Source organism: Castor canadensis, chromosome 17 (assembly GCF_047511655.1).
Source record: "Castor canadensis chromosome 17, mCasCan1.hap1v2, whole genome shotgun sequence".
Taxonomy (NCBI): Eukaryota; Metazoa; Chordata; class Mammalia; order Rodentia; family Castoridae; genus Castor; species Castor canadensis.
Genome location: NC_133402.1, coordinates 24,553,518 through 24,572,114, shown reverse-complemented (window position 1 = coordinate 24,572,114; position 18,597 = coordinate 24,553,518).

Below are 18,597 nucleotides of genomic sequence, written 5' to 3'. Positions count from 1 at the left end.
GTGTATTCCTTACAAAATCTAAATCACTTCTCAGAGGAAAACTATGTGCTAGGTGCTCCTGCTTCTAACCTAAATCATTGTCTTTTGTGACGTATATGTGTTTCTACACCTTAGCCAAATAGGCCTATTTGGAACAAAGACAGCCTATCTCCACCTTGAAAAACCTAGGGTGTAGGAAGTGTTCCTCTCAAAACCTACCTCAGTTCTCAGAGGGATACAAAGTGTTAGCTGCTCCTGCTTCTAACACAGATGGTTTTCCAATGAGATAGTTACGTGCTTCATCAACTCACCTGTATAGACCTGTTTGGGACAAAGAGGGCCCATCTGCACTTTGAAAAACCTAAGTTGCAGGAGGTATTCCTTTCGAGAACTAACTCGATTGTCAGAGGGAAACAATGTGCTAGACACTCCTGCTTGTGACACAAAGGGTTTTCTTTTGAGAGATGAATGTGTTTCTTAAACTCAGCTGAAAAGGCCAATTTGGAATATACATAGCCTATCTGCACCTTGAAAATCCTATGTTTCAGGAGGTATTCTTTGCCAAAACTAACTCAGTTCTCAGAGGGCAATAATGTTCTCCATCTTCCCGCATCTAACACAAGTGGGTTTCTTTGGCGAGATCCATGTGTTTCTTCACCTCAGCCTAATAAGCCTACTTGGAACCAAGAGAGCCTATGTCCACCTGGAAAAACCTAAGTTGAAGGAAGCATTCCTTGCAAAATCTACCTCAATTCTTACATTGAAAGAAAGTGTGAGATGCTCCTGCTTCTAACATAGACTGTTTTCTTTTCAGAGATACATGGGTTTCATCAAGTCAGCTGAACTGGACTGTTTGGAACAAAGAGAGGCAACCTCCACCTTGAAATACTTAAGTTGCAGGAAGTTTCCTTTTAAAAACCTACCTCATTTCTCACAGAGAAATAATGGACTAGATGCACCTCCTTCTATCATCCCTGGTTTTCTTTGAGAGATACATGAGTTCCTTCAACTTGTCTGGAGAGGCCTATTTGGAACAAAATGAGCCACTCTCCACCTTGAAAACTCTGATGGCCATGTGAATTCCTTCCACTAACTAAGTCAGTACTCGCAGGGAAACCATGACCTAAATTCTGAGCCTTACCACGTAGATGGTTTTCTCTGGTTCGATTCACGTGGTTTTGAAGTCAGCTGAATAGGTCTATTGGAATAAGGAGAGCTTATCTCTACGCTGAAAATCCTAAGTTGCAAAAACTATGCCTTAAGTACACTAACTGCGTTCTCACAGTAAAACAATGTGGTTGATGCTTGTGCTTCTAATATAGTTGGATTTCTTTCGAGAAATTCATGTGTTTCTTCAAGTTATCTGGACAGTCCTATTTGGCACAAAATGAGCCTTTCTTCACCTTGAAAACTGGGATTGGGTGTATGAATTCCTTTCAGAACTAACTCAACTGTCAGAGGGCAAATTGGGCCTACATGCACATGCTCTAACAAATATGGTCTTTCTTTCTAGTGCTCCATGTGTTTCTTCAACTTACGTAAATAGGACTATTTGGGGCAAAGACACCCTATCTCTGCCTTGGAAAATTTACGTTGAAAAGGTATTCATTTCGGAAGAAACTCAATTCCCTCAGGGAATCAAAGGGCTTGAGGTGCCTGCTTCTAACACAGAAGGTATTCTTTCAAGAGATTCACGTGTCTCTTCAACTCAACTGACAATACAGAATAGGAACAAACGTAGCCTATCTCAACCTTGAATTCTAAGCTGCAGTCAATATTCCCTTCAAAAACTCACTCGGTTCTCACTGGGACACATCGTTGTAGGTGTTCCTGCTTCTAACACAAGTGGGTTTCTTTTGAGAGACACATGGGTTTCTCCAACTCAGCTAAACAGGCCTCTTGTGAAAAACGAGAGCCCATCTCCACCTTGAAATACCTAAGTGCTGGAAGTATTCCTTTAAAAAACTAACTCAACTTTCACAGGGAAGTATTGTTTAACATCCTCCTGCTTCTAACACAGATTATTTTCTTTCGGGTGATACCTGTGTTTCTTCAACTTAGCTTAATAGGCCTATTTGGAACAAAGAGTGCCAATCTCATCCTTGAAAATCCGAAGTTGCATGAAGTGTTCCTTCCACAAAGGAACTCAATTCTTACAGGGAAAAAATACTCTAGATGCTCCTGCTTCTAACAGATATGATTTTCTGTCGAGAGATACCTTTGTTTCTTCAACTAGCTACAATGCACTATTGGAACGAAGAGACCCTACTTCTGCCTTGCAGACCTTACGTGACAGGAGGTATTCCTTTCCAAACCAACTCAAATATCACATGGAATCAATGTGCTTGATGCTTCTGCTTCTAACACACATGGTTTTCTTTCAGGATATACATGTGTTCCTTCAACTCAGCTGAAGAGGCGTGATTGGAATAAACATAGCCTATGTCCACCGTGAAAATCCTAAGTTACAGAAATATTCCGTTTAAACACGAACTCAAATCTCACACAAGCTGCAGCTTCCAACATAGATAGATGTTTTCCTTTGGAGAGACAAATGTGTTTCATAAATCAGCTGAAAAGGCCTAGTTGGAACAAAGAAAGCCTAACTCCACTTTGAAAAACCGAAGTTGCAGAAAGAATTCTTTTCAAAAACTAAGTCAGTTCTCACAGGGAAACAATGTGCTAGATTCTCCTGCTTCTAAGAGAGAAAGTTTTCGGTCAAGAAATACATGCGTTTCTTCAACTTAGCTAATTAAGACAATTTGGAAAAAAGACAGCCTAGCTCCACATTGAAAAACCTAACTTTTAGGAAGTACTCCTTTTAAATACTAACTCAATTCGTTCAGGAGTACAAAGTGCTGGAAACTCCTGGTTCTGAGGAAATGGTTTTCTTTTGACAGATACATGTGTCTCTTCGACTCAGCCCAATACACCTATTTGGAACCAAGTGATCCTAATTCCACCTTGAAAAACCTTTTCTGCAGGAATTATGCTTTTCAAAAATTAACTCAATTCTCACAGGAAAACAATGTGCTACATGCTGCAGCTCCTAACACGGGTGGTTTTCTTTGGAAAGATACATGTGTTTCTTCAACTCACAGCTATGGGTCTACTTAGCACATAGTGAGCCTATCTCCACCATGAGAAACCTGAGTTGCAGGATGTATCCCTATCAAAGACTTACTCAATTCTCACAGGGAAACAATGTGCTGGTGCTCGATGCTTCTGCTCCTAAAACAGATGGCTATCTTTCGAGTCATAGATGTGGCTTTTCATCTTCACTGTATAGGCCGATTTGGATCAAAGAGATCATGTTTCTCCTTTAAAACTGAAAGTTGCAGGAAGTATTTCTGACAAAACCTCTCACAATTCTCACAGGAAAACAATGTGCTAGATCCTCCTGCTCCAAACACAGATTGATTTCTTTCCAGAGATACATGCGCTGCTTCCACTTAGCTCGAACAAAATATGCATGTCTCCACCTTGACACTCAGACTGGCGGTAGGAATTCCTCTGAAAAGTAACTCAATTCTCACAGGAAACAATGCCCTAGGTTCTGAGGCATCTAACATACACAGTTTTCTTTGGAGAGTTACAAGAGTTCCTTCAAATTAGCTGGGCAGTCCTCTTTGGAACCAACTAAGCATTTCTCCTGTTTGAAAATTCTCATTGGCAGTGTGTATTCCTTACAAAATCTAAATCACTTCTCAGAGGAAAACTATGTGCTAGGTGCTCCTGCTTCTAACCTAAATCATTGTCTTTTGTGACGTATATGTGTTTCTACACCTTAGCCAAATAGGCCTATTTGGAACAAAGACAGCCTATCTCCACCTTGAAAAACCTAGGGTGTAGGAAGTGTTCCTCTCAAAACCTACCTCAGTTCTCAGAGGGATACAAAGTGTTAGCTGCTCCTGCTTCTAACACAGATGGTTTTCCAATGAGATAGTTACGTGCTTCATCAACTCACCTGTATAGACCTGTTTGGGACAAAGAGGGCCCATCTGCACTTTGAAAAACCTAAGTTGCAGGAGGTATTCCTTTCGAGAACTAACTCGATTGTCAGAGGGAAACAATGTGCTAGACACTCCTGCTTGTGACACAAAGGGTTTTCTTTTGAGAGATGAATGTGTTTCTTAAACTCAGCTGAAAAGGCCAATTTGGAATATACATAGCCTATCTGCACCTTGAAAATCCTATGTTTCAGGAGGTATTCTTTGCCAAAACTAACTCAGTTCTCAGAGGGCAATAATGTTCTCCATCTTCCCGCATCTAACACAAGTGGGTTTCTTTGGTGAGATGCATGTGTTTCTTCACCTCAGCCTAATAAGCCTACTTGGAACCAAGAGAGCCTATGTCCACCTGGAAAAACCTAAGTTGAAGGAAGCATTCTTTGCAAAATCTACCTCAATTCTTACATTGAAAGAAAGTGTGAGATGCTCCTGCTTCTAACATAGACTGTTTTCTTTTCAGAGATACATGGGTTTCATCAAGTCAGCTGAACTGGACTGTTTGGAACAAAGAGAGGCAACCTCCACCTTGAAATACTTAAGTTGCAGGAAGTTTCCTTTTAAAAACCTACCTCATTTCTCACAGAGAAATAATGGACTAGATGCACCTCCTTCTATCATCCCTGGTTTTCTTTGAGAGATACATGAGTTCCTTCAACTTGTCTGGAGAGGCCTATTTGGAACAAAATGAGCCACTCTCCACCTTGAAAACTCTGATGGCCATGTGAATTCCTTCCACTAACTAAGTCAGTACTCGCAGGGAAACCATGACCTAAATTCTGAGGCTTACCACGTAGATGGTTTTCTCTGGTTCGATTCACGTGGTTTTGAAGTCAGCTGAATAGGTCTATTGGAATAAGGAGAGCTTATCTCTACGCTGAAAATCCTAAGTTGCAAAAACTATGCCTTAAGTACACTAACTGCGTTCTCACAGTAAAACAATGTGGTTGATGCTTGTGCTTCTAATATAGTTGGATTTCTTTCGAGAAATTCATGTGTTTCTTCAAGTTATCTGGACAGTCCTATTTGGCACAAAATGAGCCTTTCTTCACCTTGAAAACTGGGATTGGGTGTATGAATTCCTTTCAGAACTAACTCAACTGTCAGAGGGCAAATTGGGCCTACATGCACATGCTCTAACAAATATGGTCTTTCTTTCTAGTGCTCCATGTGTTTCTTCAACTTACGTAAATAGGACTATTTGGGGCAAAGACACCCTATCTCTGCCTTGGAAAATTTACGTTGAAAAGGTATTCATTTCGGAAGAAACTCAATTCCCTCAGGGAATCAAAGGGCTTGAGGTGCCTGCTTCTAACACAGAAGGTATTCTTTCAAGAGATTCACGTGTCTCTTCAACTCAACTGACAATACAGAATAGGAACAAACGTAGCCTATCTCAACCTTGAATTCTAAGCTGCAGTCAATATTCCCTTCAAAAACTCACTCGGTTCTCACTGGGACACATCGTTGTAGGTGTTCCTGCTTCTAACACAAGTGGGTTTCTTTTGAGAGACACATGGGTTTCTCCAACTCAGCTAAACAGGCCTCTTGTGAAAAACGAGAGCCCATCTCCACCTTGAAATACCTAAGTGCTGGAAGTATTCCTTTAAAAAACTAACTCAACTTTCACAGGGAAGTATTGTTTAACATCCTCCTGCTTCTAACACAGATTATTTTCTTTCGGGTGATACCTGTGTTTCTTCAACTTAGCTTAATAGGCCTATTTGGAACAAAGAGTGCCAATCTCATCCTTGAAAATCCGAAGTTGCATGAAGTGTTCCTTCCACAAAGGAACTCAATTCTTACAGGGAAAAAATACTCTAGATGCTCCTGCTTCTAACAGATATGATTTTCTGTCGAGAGATACCTTTGTTTCTTCAACTAGCTACAATGCACTATTGGAACGAAGAGACCCTACTTCTGCCTTGCAGACCTTACGTGACAGGAGGTATTCCTTTCCAAACCAACTCAAATATCACATGGAATCAATGTGCTTGATGCTTCTGCTTCTAACACACATGGTTTTCTTTCAGGATATACATGTGTTCCTTCAACTCAGCTGAAGAGGCGTGATTGGAATAAACATAGCCTATGTCCACCGTGAAAATCCTAAGTTACAGAAATATTCCGTTTAAACACGAACTCAAATCTCACACAAGCTGCAGCTTCCAACATAGATAGATGTTTTCCTTTGGAGAGACAAATGTGTTTCATAAATCAGCTGAAAAGGCCTAGTTGGAACAAAGAAAGCCTAACTCCACTTTGAAAAACCGAAGTTGCAGAAAGAATTCTTTTCAAAAACTAAGTCAGTTCTCACAGGGAAACAATGTGCTAGATTCTCCTGCTTCTAAGAGAGAAAGTTTTCGGTCAAGAAATACATGCATTTCTTCAACTTAGCTAATTAAGACAATTTGGAAAAAAGACAGCCTAGCTCCACATTGAAAAACCTAACTTTTAGGAAGTACTCCTTTTAAATACTAACTCACTTCGTTCAGGAGTACAAAGTGCTGGAAACTCCTGGTTCTGAGGAAATGGTTTTCTTTTGACAGATACATGTGTCTCTTCGACTCAGCCCAATACACCTATTTGGAACCAAGTGATCCTAATTCCACCTTGAAAAACCTTTTCTGCAGGAATTATGCTTTTCAAAAATTAACTCAATTCTCACAGGAAAACAATGTGCTACATGCTGCAGCTCCTAACACGGGTGGTTTTCTTTGGAAAGATACATGTGTTTCTTCAACTCACAGCTATGGGTCTACTTAGCACATAGTGAGCCTATCTCCACCATGAGAAACCTGAGTTGCAGGATGTATCCCTATCAAAGACTTACTCAATTCTCACAGGGAAACAATGTGCTGGTGCTCGATGCTTCTGCTCCTAAAACAGATGGCTATCTTTCGAGTCATAGATGTGGCTTTTCATCTTCACTGTATAGGCCGATTTGGATCAAAGAGATCATGTTTCTCCTTTAAAACTGAAAGTTGCAGGAAGTATTTCTGACAAAACCTCTCACAATTCTCACAGGAAAACAATGTGCTAGATCCTCCTGCTCCAAACACAGATTGATTTCTTTCCAGAGATACATGTGCTGCTTCCACTTAGCTCGAACAAAATATGCATGTCTCCACCTTGACACTCAGACTGGCGGTAGGAATTCCTCTGAAAAGTAACTCAATTCTCACAGGAAACAATGCCCTAGGTTCTGAGGCATCTAACATACACAGTTTTCTTTGGAGAGTTACAAGAGTTCCTTCAAATTAGCTGGGCAGTCCTCTTTGGAACCAACTAAGCATTTCTCCTGTTTGAAAATTCTCATTGGCAGTGTGTATTCCTTACAAAATCTAAATCACTTCTCAGAGGAAAACTATGTGCTAGGTGCTCCTGCTTCTAACCTAAATCATTGTCTTTTGTGACGTATATGTGTTTCTACACCTTAGCCAAATAGGCCTATTTGGAACAAAGACAGCCTATCTCCACCTTGAAAAACCTAGGGTGTAGGAAGTGTTCCTCTCAAAACCTACCTCAGTTCTCAGAGGGATACAAAGTGTTAGCTGCTCCTGCTTCTAACACAGATGGTTTTCCAATGAGATAGTTACGTGCTTCATCAACTCACCTGTATAGACCTGTTTGGGACAAAGAGGGCCCATCTGCACTTTGAAAAACCTAAGTTGCAGGAGGTATTCCTTTCGAGAACTAACTCGATTGTCAAAGGGAAACAATGTGCTAGACACTCCTGCTTGTGACACAAAGGGTTTTCTTTTGAGAGATGAATGTGTTTCTTAAACTCAGCTGAAAAGGCCAATTTGGAATATACATAGCCTATCTGCACCTTGAAAATCCTATGTTTCAGGAGGTATTCTTTGCCAAAACTAACTCAGTTCTCAGAGGGCAATAATGTTCTCCATCTTCCCGCATCTAACACAAGTGGGTTTCTTTGGCGAGATGCATGTGTTTCTTCACCTCAGCCTAATAAGCCTACTTGGAACCAAGAGAGCCTATGTCCACCTGGAAAAACCTAAGTTGAAGGAAGCATTCTTTGCAAAATCTACCTCAATTCTTACATTGAAAGAAAGTGTGAGATGCTCCTGCTTCTAACATAGACTGTTTTCTTTTCAGAGATACATGGATTTCATCAAGTCAGCTGAACTGGACTGTTTGGAACAAAGAGAGGCAACCTCCACCTTGAAATACTTAAGTTGCAGGAAGTTTCCTTTTAAAAACCTACCTCATTTCTCACAGAGAAATAATGGACTAGATGCACCTCCTTCTATCATCCCTGGTTTTCTTTGAGAGATACATGAGTTCCTTCAACTTGTCTGGAGAGGCCTATTTGGAACAAAATGAGCCACTCTCCACCTTGAAAACTCTGATGGCCATGTGAATTCCTTCCACTAACTAAGTCAGTACTCGCAGGGAAACCATGACCTAAATTCTGAGGCTTACCACGTAGATGGTTTTCTCTGGTTCGATTCACGTGGTTTTGAAGTCAGCTGAATAGGTCTATTGGAATAAGGAGAGCTTATCTCTACGCTGAAAATCCTAAGTTGCAAAAACTATGCCTTAAGTACACTAACTGCGTTCTCACAGTAAAACAATGTGGTTGATGCTTGTGCTTCTAATATAGATGGATTTCTTTCGAGAAATTCATGTGTTTCTTCAAGTTATCTGGACAGTCCTATTTGGCACAAAATGAGCCTTTCTTCACCTTGAAAACTGGGATTGGGTGTATGAATTCCTTTCAGAACTAACTCAACTGTCAGAGGGCAAATTGGGCCTACATGCACATGCTCTAACAAATATGGTCTTTCTTTCTAGTGCTCCATGTGTTTCTTCAACTTACGTAAATAGGACTATTTGGGGCAAAGACACCCTATCTCTGCCTTGGAAAATTTACGTTGAAAAGGTATTCATTTCGGAAGAAACTCAATTCCCTCAGGGAATCAAAGGGCTTGAGGTGCCTGCTTCTAACACAGAAGGTATTCTTTCAAGAGATTCACGTGTCTCTTCAACTCAACTGACAATACAGAATAGGAACAAACGTAGCCTATCTCAACCTTGAATTCTAAGCTGCAGTCAATATTCCCTTCAAAAACTCACTCGGTTCTCACTGGGACACATCGTTGTAGGTGTTCCTGCTTCTAACACGAGTGGGTTTCTTTTGAGAGACACATGGGTTTCTCCAACTCAGCTAAACAGGCCTCTTGTGAAAAACGAGAACCCATCTCCACCTTGAAATACCTAAGTGCTGGAAGTATTCCTTTAAAAAACTAACTCAACTTTCACAGGGAAGTATTGTTTAACATCCTCCTGCTTCTAACACAGATTATTTTCTTTCGGGTGATACCTGTGTTTCTTCAACTTAGCTTAATAGGCCTATTTGGAACAAAGAGTGCCAATCTCATCCTTGAAAATCCGAAGTTGCATGAAGTGTTCCTTCCACAAAGGAACTCAATTCTTACAGGGAAAAAATACTCTAGATGCTCCTGCTTCTAACAGATATGATTTTCTGTCGAGAGATACCTTTGTTTCTTCAACTAGCTACAATGCACTATTGGAACGAAGAGACCCTACTTCTGCCTTGCAGACCTTACGTGACAGGAGGTATTCCTTTCCAAACCAACTCAAATATCACATGGAATCAATGTGCTTGATGCTTCTGCTTCTAACACACATGGTTTTCTTTCAGGATATACATGTGTTCCTTCAACTCAGCTGAAGAGGCGTGATTGGAATAAACATAGCCTATGTCCACCGTGAAAATCCTAAGTTACAGAAATATTCCGTTTAAACACGAACTCAAATCTCACACAAGCTGCAGCTTCCAACATAGATAGATGTTTTCCTTTGGAGAGACAAATGTGTTTCATAAATCAGCTGAAAAGGCCTAGTTGGAACAAAGAAAGCCTAACTCCACTTTGAAAAACCGAAGTTGCAGAAAGAATTCTTTTCAAAAACTAAGTCAGTTCTCACAGGGAAACAATGTGCTAGATTCTCCTGCTTCTAAGAGAGAAAGTTTTCGGTCAAGAAATACATGCGTTTCTTCAACTTAGCTAATTAAGACAATTTGGAAAAAAGACAGCCTAGCTCCACATTGAAAAACCTAACTTTTAGGAAGTACTCCTTTTAAATACTAACTCAATTCGTTCAGGAGTACAAAGTGCTGGAAACTCCTGGTTCTGAGGAAATGGTTTTCTTTTGACAGATACATGTGTCTCTTCGACTCAGCCCAATACACCTATTTGGAACCAAGTGATCCTAATTCCACCTTGAAAAACCTTTTCTGCAGGAATTATGCTTTTCAAAAATTAACTCAATTCTCACAGGAAAACAATGTGCTACATGCTGCAGCTCCTAACACGGGTGGTTTTCTTTGGAAAGATACATGTGTTTCTTCAACTCACAGCTATGGGTCTACTTAGCACATAGTGAGCCTATCTCCACCATGAGAAACCTGAGTTGCAGGATGTATCCCTATCAAAGACTTACTCAATTCTCACAGGGAAACAATGTGCTGGTGCTCGATGCTTCTGCTCCTAAAACAGATGGCTATCTTTCGAGTCATAGATGTGGCTTTTCATCTTCACTGTATATGCCGATTTGGATCAAAGAGATCATGTTTCTCCTTTAAAGCTGAAAGTTGCAGGAAGTATTTCTGACAAAACCTCTCACAATTCTCACAGGAAAACAATGTGCTAGATCCTCCTCCTCCAAACACAGATTGATTTCTTTCCAGAGATACATGTGCTGCTTCCACTTAGCTCGAACAAAATATGCATGTCTCCACCTTGACACTCAGACTGGCGGTAGGAATTCCTCTGAAAAGTAACTCAATTCTCACAGGAAACAATGCCCTAGGTTCTGAGGCATCTAACATACACAGTTTTCTTTGGAGAGTTACAAGAGTTCCTTCAAATTAGCTGGGCAGTCCTCTTTGGAACCAACTAAGCATTTCTCCTGTTTGAAAATTCTCATTGGCAGTGTGTATTCCTTACAAAATCTAAATCACTTCTCAGAGGAAAACTATGTGCTAGGTGCTCCTGCTTCTAACCTAAATCATTGTCTTTTGTGACGTATATGTGTTTCTACACCTTAGCCAAATAGGCCTATTTGGAACAAAGACAGCCTATCTCCACCTTGAAAAACCTAGGTTGTAGGAAGTGTTCCTCTCAAAACCTACCTCAGTTCTCAGAGGGATACAAAGTGTTAGCTGCTCCTGCTTCTAACACAGATGGTTTTCCAATGAGATAGTTACGTGCTTCATCAACTCACCTGTATAGACCTGTTTGGGACAAAGAGGGCCCATCTGCACTTTGAAAAACCTAAGTTGCAGGAGGTATTCCTTTCGAGAACTAACTCGATTGTCAGAGGGAAACAATGTGCTAGACACTCCTGCTTGTGACACAAAGGGTTTTCTTTTGAGAGATGAATGTGTTTCTTAAACTCAGCTGAAAAGGCCAATTTGGAATATACATAGCCTATCTGCACCTTGAAAATCCTATGTTTCAGGAGGTATTCTTTGCCAAAACTAACTCAGTTCTCAGAGGGCAATAATGTTCTCCATCTTCCCGCATCTAACACAAGTGGGTTTCTTTGGCGAGATGCATGTGTTTCTTCACCTCAGCCTAATAAGCCTACTTGGAACCAAGAGAGCCTATGTCCACCTGGAAAAACCTAAGTTGAAGGAAGCATTCTTTGCAAAATCTACCTCAATTCTTACATTGAAAGAAAGTGTGAGATGCTCCTGCTTCTAACATAGACTGTTTTCTTTTCAGAGATACATGGATTTCATCAAGTCAGCTGAACTGGACTGTTTGGAACAAAGAGAGGCAACCTCCACCTTGAAATACTTAAGTTGCAGGAAGTTTCCTTTTAAAAACCTACCTCATTTCTCACAGAGAAATAATGGACTAGATGCACCTCCTTCTATCATCCCTGGTTTTCTTTGAGAGATACATGAGTTCCTTCAACTTGTCTGGAGAGGCCTATTTGGAACAAAATGAGCCACTCTCCACCTTGAAAACTCTGATGGCCATGTGAATTCCTTCCACTAACTAAGTCAGTACTCGCAGGGAAACCATGACCTAAATTCTGAGGCTTACCACGTAGATGGTTTTCTCTGGTTCGATTCACGTGGTTTTGAAGTCAGCTGAATAGGTCTATTGGAATAAGGAGAGCTTATCTCTACGCTGAAAATCCTAAGTTGCAAAAACTATGCCTTAAGTACACTAACTGCGTTCTCACAGTAAAACAATGTGGTTGATGCTTGTGCTTCTAATATAGATGGATTTCTTTCGAGAAATTCATGTGTTTCTTCAAGTTATCTGGACAGTCCTATTTGGCACAAAATGAGCCTTTCTTCACCTTGAAAACTGGGATTGGGTGTATGAATTCCTTTCAGAACTAACTCAACTGTCAGAGGGCAAATTGGGCCTACATGCACATGCTCTAACAAATATGGTCTTTCTTTCTAGTGCTCCATGTGTTTCTTCAACTTACGTAAATAGGACTATTTGGGGCAAAGACACCCTATCTCTGCCTTGGAAAATTTACGTTGAAAAGGTATTCATTTCGGAAGAAACTCAATTCCCTCAGGGAATCAAAGGGCTTGAGGTGCCTGCTTCTAACACAGAAGGTATTCTTTCAAGAGATTCACGTGTCTCTTCAACTCAACTGACAATACAGAATAGGAACAAACGTAGCCTATCTCAACCTTGAATTCTAAGCTGCAGTCAATATTCCCTTCAAAAACTCACTCGGTTCTCACTGGGACACATCGTTGTAGGTGTTCCTGCTTCTAACACAAGTGGGTTTCTTTTGAGAGACACATGGGTTTCTCCAACTCAGCTAAACAGGCCTCTTGTGAAAAACGAGAGCCCATCTCCACCTTGAAATACCTAAGTGCTGGAAGTATTCCTTTAAAAAACTAACTCAACTTTCACAGGGAAGTATTGTTTAACATCCTCCTGCTTCTAACACAGATTATTTTCTTTCGGGTGATACCTGTGTTTCTTCAACTTAGCTTAATAGGCCTATTTGGAACAAAGAGTGCCAATCTCATCCTTGAAAATCCGAAGTTGCATGAAGTGTTCCTTCCACAAAGGAACTCAATTCTTACAGGGAAAAAATACTCTAGATGCTCCTGCTTCTAACAGATATGATTTTCTGTCGAGAGATACCTTTGTTTCTTCAACTAGCTACAATGCACTATTGGAACGAAGAGACCCTACTTCTGCCTTGCAGACCTTACGTGACAGGAGGTATTCCTTTCCAAACCAACTCAAATATCACATGGAATCAATGTGCTTGATGCTTCTGCTTCTAACACACATGGTTTTCTTTCAGGATATACATGTGTTCCTTCAACTCAGCTGAAGAGGCGTGATTGGAATAAACATAGCCTATGTCCACCGTGAAAATCCTAAGTTACAGAAATATTCCGTTTAAACACGAACTCAAATCTCACACAAGCTGCAGCTTCCAACATAGATAGATGTTTTCCTTTGGAGAGACAAATGTGTTTCATAAATCAGCTGAAAAGGCCTAGTTGGAACAAAGAAAGCCTAACTCCACTTTGAAAAACCGAAGTTGCAGAAAGAATTCTTTTCAAAAACTAAGTCAGTTCTCACAGGGAAACAATGTGCTAGATTCTCCTGCTTCTAAGAGAGAAAGTTTTCGGTCAAGAAATACATGCGTTTCTTCAACTTAGCTAAATAAGACAATTTGGAAAAAAGACAGCCTAGCTCCACATTGAAAAACCTAACTTTTAGGAAGTACTCCTTTTAAATACTAACTCAATTCGTTCAGGAGTACAAAGTGCTGGAAACTCCTGGTTCTGAGGAAATGGTTTTCTTTTGACAGATACATGTGTCTCTTCGACTCAGCCCAATACACCTATTTGGAACCAAGTGATCCTAATTCCACCTTGAAAAACCTTTTCTGCAGGAATTATGCTTTTCAAAAATTAACTCAATTCTCACAGGAAAACAATGTGCTACATGCTGCAGCTCCTAACACGGGTGGTTTTCTTTGGAAAGATACATGTGTTTCTTCAACTCACAGCTATGGGTCTACTTAGCACATAGTGAGCCTATCTCCTCCATGAGAAACCTGAGTTGCAGGATGTATCCCTATCAAAGACTTACTCAATTCTCACAGGGAAACAATGTGCTGGTGCTCGATGCTTCTGCTCCTAAAACAGATGGCTATCTTTCGAGTCATAGATGTGGCTTTTCATCTTCACTGTATAGGCCGATTTGGATCAAAGAGATCATGTTTCTCCTTTAAAGCTGAAAGTTGCAGGAAGTATTTCTGACAAAACCTCTCACAATTCTCACAGGAAAACAATGTGCTAGATCCTCCTCCTCCAAACACAGATTGATTTCTTTCCAGAGATACATGTGCTGCTTCCACTTAGCTCGAACAAAATATGCATGTCTCCACCTTGACACTCAGACTGGCGGTAGGAATTCCTCTGAAAAGTAACTCAATTCTCACAGGAAACAATGCCCTAGGTTCTGAGGCATCTAACATACACAGTTTTCTTTGGAGAGTTACAAGAGTTCCTTCAAATTAGCTGGGCAGTCCTCTTTGGAACCAACTAAGCATTTCTCCTGTTTGAAAATTCTCATTGGCAGTGTGTATTCCTTACAAAATCTAAATCACTTCTCAGAGGAAAACTATGTGCTAGGTGCTCCTGCTTCTAACCTAAATCATTGTCTTTTGTGACGTATATGTGTTTCTACACCTTAGCCAAATAGGCCTATTTGGAACAAAGACAGCCTATCTCCACCTTGAAAAACCTAGGGTGTAGGAAGTGTTCCTCTCAAAACCTACCTCAGTTCTCAGAGGGATACAAAGTGTTAGCTGCTCCTGCTTCTAACACAGATGGTTTTCCAATGAGATAGTTACGTGCTTCATCAACTCACCTGTATAGACCTGTTTGGGACAAAGAGGGCCCATCTGCACTTTGAAAAACCTAAGTTGCAGGAGGTATTCCTTTCGAGAACTAACTCGATTGTCAGAGGGAAACAATGTGCTAGACACTCCTGCTTGTGACACAAAGGGTTTTCTTTTGAGAGATGAATGTGTTTCTTAAACTCAGCTGAAAAGGCCAATTTGGAATATACATAGCCTATCTGCACCTTGAAAATCCTATGTTTCAGGAGGTATTCTTTGCCAAAACTAACTCAGTTCTCAGAGGGCAATAATGTTCTCCATCTTCCCGCATCTAACACAAGTGGGTTTCTTTGGCGAGATGCATGTGTTTCTTCACCTCAGCCTAATAAGCCTACTTGGAACCAAGAGAGCCTATGTCCACCTGGAAAAACCTAAGTTGAAGGAAGCATTCTTTGCAAAATCTACCTCAATTCTTACATTGAAAGAAAGTGTGAGATGCTCCTGCTTCTAACATAGACTGTTTTCTTTTCAGAGATACATGGGTTTCATCAAGTCAGCTGAACTGGACTGTTTGGAACAAAGAGAGGCAACCTCCACCTTGAAATACTTAAGTTGCAGGAAGTTTCCTTTTAAAAACCTACCTCATTTCTCACAGAGAAATAATGGACTAGATGCACCTCCTTCTATCATCCCTGGTTTTCTTTGAGAGATACATGAGTTCCTTCAACTTGTCTGGAGAGGCCTATTTGGAACAAAATGAGCCACTCTCCACCTTGAAAACTCTGATGGCCATGTGAATTCCTTTCACTAACTAAGTCAGTACTCACAGGGAAACCATGACCTAAATTCTGAGGCTTACCACGTAGATGGTTTTCTCTGGTTCGATTCACGTGGTTTTGAAGTCAGCTGAATAGGTCTATTGGAATAAGGAGAGCTTATCTCTACGCTGAAAATCCTAAGTTGCAAAAACTATGCCTTAAGTACACTAACTGCGTTCTCACAGTAAAACAATGTGGTTGATGCTTGTGCTTCTAATATAGATGGATTTCTTTCGAGAAATTCATGTGTTTCTTCAAGTTATCTGGACAGTCCTATTTGGCACAAAATGAGCCTTTCTTCACCTTGAAAACTGGGATTGGGTGTATGAATTCCTTTCAGAACTAACTCAACTGTCAGAGGGCAAATTGGGCCTACATGCACATGCTCTAACAAATATGGTCTTTCTTTCTAGTGCTCCATGTGTTTCTTCAACTTACGTAAATAGGACTATTTGGGGCAAAGACACCCTATCTCTGCCTTGGAAAATTTACGTTGAAAAGGTATTCATTTCGGAAGAAACTCAATTCCCTCAGGGAATCAAAGGGCTTGAGGTGCCTGCTTCTAACACAGAAGGTATTCTTTCAAGAGATTCACGTGTCTCTTCAACTCAACTGACAATACAGAATAGGAACAAACGTAGCCTATCTCAACCTTGAATTCTAAGCTGCAGTCAATATTCCCTTCAAAAACTCACTCGGTTCTCACTGGGACACATCGTTGTAGGTGTTCCTGCTTCTAACACAAGTGGGTTTCTTTTGAGAGACACATGGGTTTCTCCAACTCAGCTAAACAGGCCTCTTGTGAAAAACGAGAGCCCATCTCCACCTTGAAATACCTAAGTGCTGGAAGTATTCCTTTAAAAAACTAACTCAACTTTCACAGGGAAGTATTGTTTAACATCCTCCTGCTTCTAACACAGATTATTTTCTTTCGGGTGATACCTGTGTTTCTTCAACTTAGCTTAATAGGCCTATTTGGAACAAAGAGTGCCAATCTCATCCTTGAAAATCCGAAGTTGCATGAAGTGTTCCTTCCACAAAGGAACTCAATTCTTACAGGGAAAAAATACTCTAGATGCTCCTGCTTCTAACAGATATGATTTTCTGTCGAGAGATACCTTTGTTTCTTCAACTAGCTACAATGCACTATTGGAACGAAGAGACCCTACTTCTGCCTTGCAGACCTTACGTGACAGGAGGTATTCCTTTCCAAACCAACTCAAATATCACATGGAATCAATGTGCTTGATGCTTCTGCTTCTAACACACATGGTTTTCTTTCAGGATATACATGTGTTCCTTCAACTCAGCTGAAGAGGCGTGATTGGAATAAACATAGCCTATGTCCACCGTGAAAATCCTAAGTTACAGAAATATTCCGTTTAAACACGAACTCAAATCTCACACAAGCTGCAGCTTCCAACATAGATAGATGTTTTCCTTTGGAGAGACAAATGTGTTTCATAAATCAGCTGAAAAGGCCTAGTTGGAACAAAGAAAGCCTAACTCCACTTTGAAAAACCGAAGTTGCAGAAAGAATTCTTTTCAAAAACTAAGTCAGTTCTCACAGGGAAACAATGTGCTAGATTCTCCTGCTTCTAAGAGAGAAAGTTTTCGGTCAAGAAATACATGCGTTTCTTCAACTTAGCTAAATAAGACAATTTGGAAAAAAGACAGCCTAGCTCCACATTGAAAAACCTAACTTTTAGGAAGTACTCCTTTTAAATACTAACTCAATTCGTTCAGGAGTACAAAGTGCTGGAAACTCCTGGTTCTGAGGAAATGGTTTTCTTTTGACAGATACATGTGTCTCTTCGACTCAGCCCAATACACCTATTTGGAACCAAGTGATCCTAATTCCACCTTGAAAAACCTTTTCTGCAGGAATTATGCTTTTCAAAAATTAACTCAATTCTCACAGGAAAACAATGTGCTACATGCTGCAGCTCCTAACACGGGTGGTTTTCTTTGGAAAGATACATGTGTTTCTTCAACTCACAGCTATGGGTCTACTTAGCACATAGTGAGCCTATCTCCACCATGAGAAACCTGAGTTGCAGGATGTATCCCTATCAAAGACTTACTCAATTCTCACAGGGAAACAATGTGCTGGTGCTCGATGCTTCTGCTCCTAAAACAGATGGCTATCTTTCGAGTCATAGATGTGGCTTTTCATCTTCACTGTATAGGCCGATTTGGATCAAAGAGATCATGTTTCTCCTTTAAAGCTGAAAGTTGCAGGAAGTATTTCTGACAAAACCTCTCACAATTCTCACAGGAAAACAATGTGCTAGATCCTCCTCCTCCAAACACAGATTGATTTCTTTCCAGAGATACATGTGCTGCTTCCACTTAGCTCGAACAAAATATGCATGTCTCCACCTTGACACTCAGACTGGCGGTAGGAATTCCTCTGAAAAGTAACTCAATTCTCACAGGAAACAATGCCCTAGGTTCTGAGGCATCTAACATACACAGTTTTCTTTGGAGAGTTACAAGAGTTCCTTCAAATTAGCTGGGCAGTCCTCTTTGGAACCAACTAAGCATTTCTCCTGTTTGAAAATTCTCATTGGCAGTGTGTATTCCTTACAAAATCTAAATCACTTCTCAGAGGAAAACTATGTGCTAGGTGCTCCTGCTTCTAACCTAAATCATTGTCTTTTGTGACGTATATGTGTTTCTACACCTTAGCCAAATAGGCCTATTTGGAACAAAGACAGCCTATCTCCACCTTGAAAAACCTAGGGTGTAGGAAGTGTTCCTCTCAAAACCTACCTCAGTTCTCAGAGGGATACAAAGTGTTAGCTGCTCCTGCTTCTAACACAGATGGTTTTCCAATGAGATAGTTACGTGCTTCATCAACTCACCTGTATAGACCTGTTTGGGACAAAGAG